The sequence below is a fragment of the Oncorhynchus masou genome, unplaced genomic scaffold (assembly GCF_036934945.1).
Source record: "Oncorhynchus masou masou isolate Uvic2021 unplaced genomic scaffold, UVic_Omas_1.1 unplaced_scaffold_982, whole genome shotgun sequence".
NCBI classification, from domain to species: domain Eukaryota; kingdom Metazoa; phylum Chordata; class Actinopteri; order Salmoniformes; family Salmonidae; genus Oncorhynchus; species Oncorhynchus masou.
In genome coordinates this window covers 175,576-188,992 of record NW_027016335.1, presented here as the reverse complement: position 1 = coordinate 188,992, position 13,417 = coordinate 175,576, and positions in this window count along the sequence as shown.

Here is a 13,417-nt window from a genome sequence, read left to right as displayed (position 1 = left end):
ATACTGTTGGTCATGCAGGGTATGTTGGTCCGTCTGACTGGAGCAGGAACATAATGTTGGTCATGCAGGGTATGTTGGTCCGTCTGACTGGAGCAGGAACATACTGGACATGCAGGGTATGTTGGTCCGTCTGACTGGAGCAGGAAAATACTGGTCATGCAGGGTATGTTGGTCCGTCTGACTGGAGCAGTAACATACTGTTGGTCATGCAGGGTATGTTGGTCCGTCTGACTGGAGCAGTAACATACTGTTGGTCATGCAGGGTATGTTGGTCTGTCTGACTGTAGCAGGAACATAATGTTGGTCATGCAGGGTATGTTGGTCCGTCTGACTGGAGCAGGAACATACTGGTCATGCAGGGTATGATGGTCCGTCTGACTGTAGCAGGAACATACTGTTGGTCATGCAGGGTATGATGGTCCGTCTGACTGGAGCAGGAACATACTGTTGGTCATGCAGGGTATGATGGTCCGTCTGACTGGAGCAGGAACATACTGTTGGTCATGCAGGGTATGATGGTCCGTCTGACTGAAGCAGGAACATACTGTTGGTCATGCAGGGTATGTTGGTCCGTCTGACTGGAGCAGGAACATACTGTTCGTCATGCAGGGTATGTTGGTCCGTCTGACTGGAGCAGGAACATACTGTTCGTCATGCAGGGTATGTTGGTCCGTCTGACTGGAGCAGGAACATACTGTTGGTCATGCAGGGTATGTTGGTCCGTCTGACTGGAGCAGGAACATACTGTTGGTCATGCAGGGTATGATGGTCCGTCTGACTGAAGCAGGAACATACTGTTGGTCATGCAGGGTATGTTGGTCCGTCTGACTGGAGCAGGAACATACTGTTGGTCATGCAGGGTATGATGGTCCGTCTGACTGGAGCAGGAACATACTGTTGGTCATGCAGGGTATGTTGGTCCGTCTGACTGGAGCAGGAACATACTGTTGGTCATGCAGGGTATGTTGGTCCGTCTGACTGGAGCAGGAACATACTGTTGGTCATGCAGGGTATGTTGGTCCGTCTGACTGTAGCAGGAACATAATGTTGGTCATGCAGGGTATGTTGGTCCGTCTGACTGGAGCAGGAACATACTGTTGGTCATGCAGGGTATGTTGGTCTGTCTGACTGGAGCAGGAACATACTGTTGGTCATGCAGGGTATGTTGGTCCGTCTGACTGAAGCAGGAACATACTGTTGGTCATGCAGGGTATGTTGGTCCGTCTGACTGGAGCAGGAACATACTGTTGGTCATGCAGGGTATGTTGGTCCGTCTGACTGTAGCAGGAACATACTGTTGGTCATGCAGGGTATGTTGGTCCGTCTGACTGGAGCAGGAACATACTGTTGGTCATGCAGGGTATGTTGGTCCGTCTGACTGGAGCAGGAACATACTGTTGGTCATGCAGGGTATGTTGGTCCGTCTGACTGTAGCAGGAACATAATGTTGGTCATGCAGGGTATGTTGGTCTGTCTGACTGTAGCAGGAACATACTGTTGGTCATGCAGGGTATGTTGGTCCGTCTGACTGGAGCAGGAACATACTGTTGGTCATGCAGGGTATGTTGGTCCGTCTGACTGGAGCAGGAACATACTGTTGGTCATGCAGGTTATGATGGTCCGTCTGACTGAAGCAGGAACATACTGTTGGTCATGCAGGGTATGTTGGTCCGTCTGACTGGAGCAGGAACATACTGTTGGTCATGCAGGGTATGTTGGTCCGTCTGACTGGAGCAGGAACATACTGTTGGTCATGCAATGTATGATGGTCCGTCTGACTGTAGCAGGAACATAATGATGTTCATGCAGGGTATGTTGGTCCGTCTGACTGAAGCAGGAACATACTGTTGGTCATGCAGGGTATGTTGGTCCGTCTGACTGGAGCAGGAACATACTGTTGGTCATGCAGGGTATGTTGGTCCGTCTGACTGGAGCAGGAACATACTGTTGGTCATGCAGGGTATGTTGGTCCGTCTGACTGAAGCAGGAACATACTGTTGGTCATGCAGGGTATGATGGTCCGTCTGACTGGAGCAGGAACATACTGTTGGTCATGCAGGGTATGATGGTCCGTCTGACTGGAGCAGGAACATACTGTTGGTCATGCAGGGTATGTTGGTCCGTCTGACTGTAGCAGGAACATAATGTTGGTCATGCAGGGTATGTTGGTCCGTCTGACTGGAGCAGGAACATACTGTTGGTCATGCAGGGTATGTTGGTCCGTCTGACTGGAGCAGGAACATACTGTTGGTCATGCAGGGTATGTTGGTCCGTCTGACTGAAGCAGGAACATACTGTTGGTCATGCAGGGTATGTTGGTCCGTCTGACTGGAGCAGGAACATACTGTTGGTCATGCAGGGTATGTTGGTCCGTCTGACTGTAGCAGGAACATACTGTTGGTCATGCAGGGTATGTTGGTCCGTCTGACTGGAGCAGGAACATACTGTTGGTCATGCAGGGTATGTTGGTCCGTCTGACTGGAGCAGGAACATACTGTTGGTCATGCAGGGTATGTTGGTCCGTCTGACTGTAGCAGGAACATAATGTTGGTCATGCAGGGTATGTTGGTCCGTCTGACTGTAGCAGGAACATACTGTTGGTCATGCAGGGTATGTTGGTCCGTCTGACTGGAGCAGGAACATACTGTTGGTCATGCAGGGTATGTTGGTCCGTCTGACTGGAGCAGGAACATACTGTTGGTCATGCAGGTTATGATGGTCCGTCTGACTGAAGCAGGAACATACTGTTGGTCATGCAGGGTATGTTGGTCCGTCTGACTGGAGCAGGAACATACTGTTGGTCATGCAGGGTATGTTGGTCCGTCTGACTGGAGCAGGAACATACTGTTGGTCATGCAGGGTATGATGGTCCGTCTGACTGTAGCAGGAACATAATGATGTTCATGCAGGGTATGTTGGTCCGTCTGACTGAAGCAGGAACATACTGTTGGTCATGCAGGGTATGTTGGTCCGTCTGACTGTAGCAGGAACATAATGATGTTCATGCAGGGTATGTTGGTCCGTCTGACTGGAGCAGGAACATACTGTTGGTCATGCAGGGTATGATGGTCCGTCTGACTGAAGCAGGAACATACTGTTGGTCATGCAGGGTATGTTGGTCCGTCTGACTGTAGCAGGAACATAATGATGTTCATGCAGGGTATGTTGGTCCGTCTGACTGGAGCAGGAACATACTGTTGGTCATGCAGGGTATGATGGTCCGTCTGACTGGAGCAGGAACATACTGTTGGTCATGCAGGGTATGTTGGTCCGTCTGACTGGAGCAGGAACATACTGTTGGTCATGCAGGGTATGTTGGTCCGTCTGACTGTAGCAGGAACATACTGTTGGTCATGCAGGGTATGTTGGTCCGTCTGACTGTAGCAGGAACATAATGTTGGTCATGCAGGGTATGTTGGTCCGTCTGACTGGAGCAGTAACATACTGTTGGTCATGCAGGGTATGTTGGTCCGTCTGACTGGAGCAGGAACATACTGTTGGTCATGCAGGGTATGTTGGTCCGTCTGACTGGAGCAGGAACATAATGTTGATCATGCAGGGTATGTTGGTCCGTCTGACTGGAGCAGGAACATACTGTTGGTCATGCAGGGTATGATAGTCCGTCTGACTGGAGCAGTAACATACTGTTGGTCATGCAGGGTATGATGGTCCGTCTGACTGAAGCAGGAACATACTGTTGGTCATGCAGGGTATGTTGGTCCGTCTGACTGGAGCAGTAACATACGGTTGGTCATGCAGGGTATGTTGGTCCGTCTGACTGGAGCAGTAACATACTGTTGGTCATGCAGGGTATGTTGGTCCGTCTGACTGGAGCAGGAACATAATGTTGGTCAAGCAGGGTATGTTGGTCCGTCTGACTGGAGCAGGAACATACTGTTGGTCATGCAGGGTATGTTGGTCCGTCTGACTGGAGCAGTAACATACTGTTGGTCATGCAGGGTATGTTGGTCCGTCTGACTGAAGCAGGAACATACTGTTGGTCATGCAGGGTATGATGGTCCGTCTGAATGGAGCAGGAACATACTGTTGGTCATGCAGGGTATGTTGGTCCGTCTGACTGGAGCAGGAACATAATGTTGGTCATGCAGGGTATGATGGTCCGTCTGACTGGAGCAGGAACATACTGTTGGTCATGCAGGGTATGATGGTCCATCTGACTGAAGCAGGAACATAATGTTGGTCATGCAGGGTATGTTGGTCCGTCTAACTGGAGCAGTAACATACTGTTGGTCATGCAGGGTATGTTGGTCCGTCTGACTGTAGCAGGAACATAATGTTGGTCATGCAGGGTATGTTGGTCCGTCTGACTGGATCAGGAACATACTGGTCATGCAGGGTATGATGGTCCGTCTGACTGTAGCAGGAACATACTGTTGGTCATGCAGGGTATGATGGTCCGTCTGACTGGAGCAGGAACATACTGTTGGTCATGCAGGGTATGATGGTCCATCTGACTGGAGCAGGAACATACTGTTGGTCATGCAGGGTATGATGGTCCGTCTGACTGAAGCAGGAACATACTGTTGGTCATGCAGGGTATGTTGGTCCGTCTGACTGGAGCAGGAACATACTGGTCATGCATGGTATGTTGGTCCGTCTGACTGGAGCAGGAACATACTGTTGGTCATGCAGGGTATGTTGGTCCGTCTGACTGGAGCAGGAACATACTGTTGGTCATGCAGGGTATGATGGTCCGTCTGACTGGAGCAGGAACATACTGTTGGTCATGCAGGGTATGTTGGTCCGTCTGACTGAAGCAGGAACATACTGGTCATGCAGGGTATGTTGGTCCGTCTGACTGGAGCAGGAACATACTGTTGGTCATGCAGGGTATGTTGGTCCGTCTGACTGGAGCAGGAACATACTGTTGGTCATGCAGGGTATGATGGTCCGTCTGACTGGAGCAGGAACATAATGTTGGTCATGCAGGGTATGATGGTCCGTCTGACTGGAGCAGGAACATACTGTTGGTCATGCAGGGTATGATGGTCCGTCTGACTGGAGCAGGAACATACTGTTGGTCATGCAGGGTATGATGGTCCGTCTGACTGGAGCAGGAACATACTGTTGGTCATGCAGGGTATGTTGGTCCGTCTGACTGAAGCAGGAACATACTGTTGGTCATGCAGGGTATGATGGTCCGTCTGACTGGAGCAGGAACATACTGTTGGTCATGCAGGGTATGTTGGTCCGTCTGACTGGAGCAGGAACATAATGTTGTTCATGCAGGGTATGATGGTCCGTCTGACTGGAGCAGGAACATAATGTTGTTCATGCAGGGTATGATGGTCCGTCTGACTGGAGCAGGAACATACTGTTGGTCATGCAGGGTATGTTGGTCCGTCTGACTGAAGCAGGAACATACTGTTGGTCATGCAGGGTATGATGGTCCGTCTGACTGGAGCAGGAACATACTGTTGGTCATGCAGGGTATGATGGTCCGTCTGACTGGAGCAGGAACATACTGTTGGTCATGCAGGGTATGTTGGTCCGTCTGACTGGAGCAGGAACATAATGTTGTTCATGCAGGGTATGATGGTCCGTCTGACTGGAGCAGGAACATAATGTTGGTCATGCAGGGTATGATGGTCCGTCTGACTGGAGCAGGAACATACTGTTGGTCATGCAGGGTATGATGGTCCGTCTGACTGGAGCAGGAACATACTGTTGTTCATGCAGGGTATGTTGGTCCGTCTGACTGGAGCAGTAACATACGGTTGGTCATGCAGGGTATGTTGGTCCGTCTGACTGGAGCAGTAACATACTGTTGGTCATGCAGGGTATGTTGGTCCGTCTGACTGGAGCAGGAACATAATGTTGGTCATGCAGGGTATGTTGGTCCGTCTGACTGGAGCAGGAACATACTGGTCATGCAGGGTATGTTGGTCCGTCTGACTGGAGCAGTAACATACTGTTGGTCATGCAGGGTATGTTGGTCCGTCTGACTGAAGCAGGAACATACTGTTGGTCATGCAGGGTATGATGGTCCGTCTGACTGGAGCAGGAACATACTGTTGGTCATGCAGGGTATGTTGGTCCGTCTGACTGGAGCAGGAACATAATGTTGGTCATGCAGGGTATGATGGTCCGTCTGACTGGAGCAGGAACATACTGTTGGTCATGCAGGGTATGATGGTCCGTCTGACTGAAGCAGGAACATAATGTTGGTCATGCAGGGTATGTTGGTCCGTCTGACTGGAGCAGTAACATACTGTTGGTCATGCAGGGTATGTTGGTCTGTCTGACTGTAGCAGGAACATAATGTTGGTCATGCAGGGTATGTTGGTCCGTCTGACTGGAGCAGGAACATACTGGTCATGCAGGGTATGATGGTCCGTCTGACTGTAGCAGGAACATACTGTTGGTCATGCAGGGTATGATGGTCCGTCTGACTGGAGCAGGAACATACTGTTGGTCATGCAGGGTATGATGGTCCGTCTGACTGGAGCAGGAACATACTGTTGGTCATGCAGGGTATGATGGTCCGTCTGACTGAAGCAGGAACATACTGTTGGTCATGCAGGGTATGTTGGTCCGTCTGACTGGAGCAGGAACATACTGTTGGTCATGCAGGGTATGTTGGTCCGTCTGACTGAAGCAGGAACATACTGTTGGTCATGCAGGGTATGTTGGTCCGTCTGACTGGAGCAGGAACATACTGTTGGTCATGCAGGGTATGATGGTCCGTCTGACTGGAGCAGGAACATACTGTTGGTCATGCAGGGTATGATGGTCCGTCTGACTGGAGCAGGAACATACTGTTGGTCATGCAGGGTATGTTGGTCCGTCTGACTGAAGCAGGAACATACTGGTCATGCAGGGTATGTTGGTCCGTCTGACTGGAGCAGGAACATACTGTTGGTCATGCAGGGTATGTTGGTCCGTCTGACTGGAGCAGGAACATACTGTTGGTCATGCAGGGTATGATGGTCCGTCTGACTGGAGCAGGAACATACTGTTGGTCATGCAGGGTATGTTGGTCCGTCTGACTGAAGCAGGAACATACTGGTCATGCAGGGTATGTTGGTCCGTCTGACTGGAGCAGGAACATACTGTTGGTCATGCAGGGTATGTTGGTCCGTCTGACTGGAGCAGGAACATACTGTTGGTCATGCAGGGTATGATGGTCCGTCAGACTGGAGCAGGAACATAATGTTGGTCATGCAGGGTATGATGGTCCGTCTGACTGGAGCAGGAACATACTGTTGGTCATGCAGGGTATGATGGTCCGTCTGACTGGAGCAGGAACATACTGTTGGTCATGCAGGGTATGATGGTCCGTCTGACTGGAGCAGGAACATACTGTTGGTCATGCAGGGTATGTTGGTCCGTCTGACTGAAGCAGGAACATACTGTTGGTCATGCAGGGTATGATGGTCCGTCTGACTGGAGCAGGAACATACTGTTGGTCATGCAGGGTATGTTGGTCCGTCTGACTGGAGCAGGAACATAATGTTGTTCATGCAGGGTATGATGGTCCGTCTGACTGGAGCAGGAACATAATGTTGTTCATGCAGGGTATGATGGTCCGTCTGACTGGAGCAGGAACATACTGTTGGTCATGCAGGGTATGTTGGTCCGTCTGACTGAAGCAGGAACATACTGTTGGTCATGCAGGGTATGATGGTCCGTCTGACTGGAGCAGGAACATACTGTTGTTCATGCAGGGTATGTTGGTCCGTCTGACTGGAGCAGGAACATACTGTTGGTCATGCAGGGTATGTTGGTCCGTCTGACTGGAGCAGGAACATACTGTTGGTCATGCAGGGTATGATGGTCCGTCTGACTGGAGCAGGAACATACTGTTGGTCATGCAGGGTATGTTGGTCCGTCTGACTGGAGCAGGAACATACTGTTGGTCATGCAGGGTATGTTGGTCCGTCTGACTGGAGCAGGAACATACTGTTGGTCATGCAGGGTATGTTGGTCCTTCTGACTGGAGCAGGAACATACTGTTGGTCATGCAGGGTATGTTGGTCCGTCTGACTGGAGCAGGAACATACTGTTGGTCATGCAGGGTATGTTGGTCCGTCTGACTGGAGCAGGAACATACTGTTGGTCATGCAGGGTATGTTGGTCCGTCTGACTGGAGCAGGAACATACTGTTGGTCATGCAGGGTATGTTGGTCCGTCTGACTGGAGCAGGAACATACTGTTGGCCATGCAGGGTATGTTGGTCCGTCTGACTGGAGCAGGAACATACTGTTGGTCATGCAGGGTATGTTGGTCCGTCTGACTGGAGCAGGAACATACTGTTGGTCATGCAGGGTATGTTGGTCCGTCTGACTGGAGCAGGAACATACTGGTCATGCAGGGTATGATGGTCCGTCTGCGGGAGCAGGAACATAATGTTGGTCATGCAGGGTATGTTGGTCCGTCTGACTGGAGCAGGAACATACTGTTGGTCATGCAGGGTATGTTGGTCCGTCTGACTGGAGCAGGAACATACTGTTGGTCATGCAGGGTATGTTGGTCCGTCTGACTGGAGCAGGAACATACTGGTCATGCAGGGTATGATGGTCCGTCTGACTGTAGCAGGAACATACTGTTGGTCATGCAGGGTATGATGGTCCGTCTGACTGGAGCAGGAACATACTGTTGGTCATGCAGGGTATGATGGTCCGTCTGACTGGAGCAGGAACATACTGTTGGTCATGCAGGGTATGTTGGTCCGTCTGACTGAAGCAGGAACATACTGTTGGTCATGCAGGGTATGTTGGTCCGTCTGACTGGAGCAGTAACATACTGTTGGTCATGCAGGGTATGTTGGTCCGTCTGACTGGAGCAGGAACATAATGTTGGTCATGCAGGGTATGTTGGTCCGTCTGACTGGAGCAGGAACATACTGGACATGCAGGGTATGTTGGTCCGTCTGACTGGAGCAGGAAAATACTGGTCATGCAGGGTATGTTGGTCCGTCTGACTGGAGCAGTAACATACTGTTGGTCATGCAGGGTATGTTGGTCCGTCTGACTGGAGCAGTAACATACTGTTGGTCATGCAGGGTATGTTGGTCTGTCTGACTGTAGCAGGAACATAATGTTGGTCATGCAGGGTATGTTGGTCCGTCTGACTGGAGCAGGAACATACTGGTCATGCAGGGTATGATGGTCCGTCTGACTGTAGCAGGAACATACTGTTGGTCATGCAGGGTATGATGGTCCGTCTGACTGGAGCAGGAACATACTGTTGGTCATGCAGGGTATGATGGTCCGTCTGACTGGAGCAGGAACATACTGTTGGTCATGCAGGGTATGATGGTCCGTCTGACTGAAGCAGGAACATACTGTTGGTCATGCAGGGTATGTTGGTCCGTCTGACTGGAGCAGGAACATACTGTTGGTCATGCAGGGTATGTTGGTCCGTCTGACTGAAGCAGGAACATACTGGTCATGCAGGGTATGTTGGTCCGTCTGACTGGAGCAGGAACATACTGTTGGTCATGCAGGGTATGTTGGTCCGTCTGACTGGAGCAGGAACATACTGTTGGTCATGCAGGGTATGATGGTCCGTCTGACTGGAGCAGGAACATACTGTTGGTCATGCAGGGTATGTTGGTCCGTCTGACTGAAGCAGGAACATACTGGTCATGCAGGGTATGTTGGTCCGTCTGACTGGAGCAGGAACATACTGTTGGTCATGCAGGGTATGTTGGTCCGTCTGACTGGAGCAGGAACATACTGTTGGTCATGCAGGGTATGATGGTCCGTCAGACTGGAGCAGGAACATAATGTTGGTCATGCAGGGTATGATGGTCCGTCTGACTGGAGCAGGAACATACTGTTGGTCATGCAGGGTATGATGGTCCGTCTGACTGGAGCAGGAACATACTGTTGGTCATGCAGGGTATGATGGTCCGTCTGACTGGAGCAGGAACATACTGTTGGTCATGCAGGGTATGTTGGTCCGTCTGACTGAAGCAGGAACATACTGTTGGTCATGCAGGGTATGATGGTCCGTCTGACTGGAGCAGGAACATACTGTTGGTCATGCAGGGTATGTTGGTCCGTCTGACTGGAGCAGGAACATAATGTTGTTCATGCAGGGTATGATGGTCCGTCTGACTGGAGCAGGAACATAATGTTGTTCATGCAGGGTATGATGGTCCGTCTGACTGGAGCAGGAACATACTGTTGGTCATGCAGGGTATGTTGGTCCGTCTGACTGAAGCAGGAACATACTGTTGGTCATGCAGGGTATGATGGTCCGTCTGACTGGAGCAGGAACATACTGTTGTTCATGCAGGGTATGTTGGTCCGTCTGACTGGAGCAGGAACATACTGTTGGTCATGCAGGGTATGTTGGTCCGTCTGACTGGAGCAGGAACATACTGTTGGTCATGCAGGGTATGATGGTCCGTCTGACTGGAGCAGGAACATACTGTTGGTCATGCAGGGTATGTTGGTCCGTCTGACTGGAGCAGGAACATACTGGTCATGCAGGGTATGATGGTCCGTCTGACTGGAGCAGGAACATAATGTTGGTCATGCAGGGTATGTTGGTCCGTCTGACTGGAGCAGGAACATAATGTTGGTCATGCAGGGTATGTTGGTCCGTCTGACTGGAGCAGGAACATACTGTTGGTCATGCAGGGTATGTTGGTCCGTCTGACTGGAGCAGGAACATAATGTTGGTCATGCAGGGTATGTTGGTCCGTCTGACTGGAGCAGGAACATACTGTTGGTCATGCAGGGTATGTTGGTCCGTCTGACTGGAGCAGGAACATACTGTTGGTCATGCAGGGTATGATGGTCCGTCTGACTGGAGCAGGAACATACTGTTGGTCATGCAGGGTATGTTGGTCCGTCTGACTGGAGCAGGAACATACTGTTGGTCATGCAGGGTATGTTGGTCCGTCTGACTGGAGCAGGAACATACTGTTGGTCATGCAGGGTATGATGGTCCGTCTGACTGGAGCAGGAACATACTGTTGGTCATGCAGGGTATGATGGTCCGTCTGACTGAAGCAGGAACATACTGTTGGTCATGCAGGGTATGTTGGTCCGTCTGACTGGAGCAGTAACATACTGTTGGTCATGCAGGGTATGTTGGTCTGTCTGACTGTAGCAGGAACATAATGTTGGTCATGCAGGGTATGTTGGTCCGTCTGACTGGAGCAGGAACATACTGGTCATGCAGGGTATGATGGTCCGTCTGACTGTAGCAGGAACATACTGTTGGTCATGCAGGGTATGATGGTCCGTCTGACTGGAGCAGGAACATACTGTTGGTCATGCAGGGTATGATGGTCCGTCTGACTGGAGCAGGAACATACTGTTGGTCATGCAGGGTATGATGGTCCGTCTGACTGAAGCAGGAACATACTGTTGGTCATGCAGGGTATGTTGGTCCGTCTGACTGGAGCAGGAACATACTGTTGGTCATGCAGGGTATGTTGGTCCGTCTGACTGAAGCAGGAACATACTGGTCATGCAGGGTATGTTGGTCCGTCTGACTGGAGCAGGAACATACTGTTGGTCATGCAGGGTATGATGGTCCGTCTGACTGGAGCAGGAACATACTGTTGGTCATGCAGGGTATGTTGGTCCGTCTGACTGAAGCAGGAACATACTGGTCATGCAGGGTATGTTGGTCCGTCTGACTGGAGCAGGAACATACTGTTGGTCATGCAGGGTATGTTGGTCCGTCTGACTGGAGCAGGAACATACTGTTGGTCATGCAGGGTATGTTGGTCCGTCTGACTGAAGCAGGAACATACTGTTGGTCATGCAGGGTATGATGGTCCGTCTGACTGGAGCAGGAACATACTGTTGGTCATGCAGGGTATGTTGGTCCGTCTGACTGGAGCAGGAACATAATGTTGTTCATGCAGGGTATGATGGTCCGTCTGACTGGAGCAGGAACATAATGTTGTTCATGCAGGGTATGTTGGTCCGTCTGACTGGAGCAGGAACATACTGTTGGTCATGCAGGGTATGTTGGTCCGTCTGACTGGAGCAGGAACATACTGTTGGTCATGCAGGGTATGTTGGTCCGTCTGACTGGAGCAGGAACATACTGTTGGTCATGCAGGGTATGTTGGTCCGTCTGACTGGAGCAGGAACATACTGTTGGTCATGCAGGGTATGTTGGTCCGTCTGACTGGAGCAGGAACATACTGTTGGTCATGCAGGGTATGTTGGTCCGTCTGACTGGAGCAGGAACATACTGGTCATGCAGGGTATGATGGTCCGTCTGACTGGAGCAGGAACATAATGTTGGTCATGCAGGGTATGTTGGTCCGTCTGACTGGAGCAGGAACATACTGTTGGTCATGCAGGGTATGTTGGTCCGTCTGACTGGAGCAGGAACATACTGTTGGTCATGCAGGGTATGTGGGTCCGTCTGACTGGAGCAGGAACATACTGTTGGTCATGCAGGGTATGTTGGTCCGTCTGACTGGAGCAGGAACATAATGTTGGTCATGCAGGGTATGTTGGTCCGTCTGACTGGAGCAGGAACATACTGTTGGTCATGCAGGGTATGTTGGTCCGTCTGACTGGAGCAGGAACATAATGTTGGTCATGCAGGGTATGTTGGTCCGTCTGACTGGAGCAGGAACATACTGTTGGTCATGCAGGGTATGTTGGTCCGTCTGACTGGAGCAGGAACATACTGTTGGTCATGCAGGGTATGATGGTCCGTCTGACTGGAGCAGGAACATACTGTTGGTCATGCAGGGTATGTTGGTCCGTCTGACTGGAGCAGGAACATACTGTTGGTCATGCAGGGTATGTTGGTCCGTCTGACTGGAGCAGGAACATACTGTTGGTCATGCAGGGTATGATGGTCCGTCTGACTGGAGCAGGAACATACTGTTGGTCATGCAGGGTATGATGGTCCGTCTGACTGAAGCAGGAACATACTGTTGGTCATGCAGGGTATGTTGGTCCGTCTGACTGGAGCAGGAAGAAATAGGACACTACTGTTCACTATATGGGGAACTCCATGTAGCATAAGACATAGGCTCTGGTTATAAGTAGAGCACTATATAGATGGAATTGTGTTTTTTGGGGGGGGCTTTGTGACTCTTATCAAAGTTGTGCACTACCTAGGGTGTATGGTGTGAGTTAAGCCATGGCATCTGGTCAAATGTAGTGAGGGAATATTGTTTTTTCAGCTTTGTGACTCTTATCAAAGTTGTGCACTACCTAGGGAATAGGGTGTGATGTAAGCCATAGCCTCTGGTCGAAGGTAGTGAACTATGAAGTGAATCGGATGTCATTTAGGATTTACACACTTTCATTCATTCCAGGAAGCACAGGGAGCTGTTCCTATAAACGACAGTCCAAAATATGAGGGAAGGGAATTAACATAACCCCCCCCCTATACACACACAAAGACACAAACACATGACATAAGGGCACACACACACACAAACGCACATACATACACA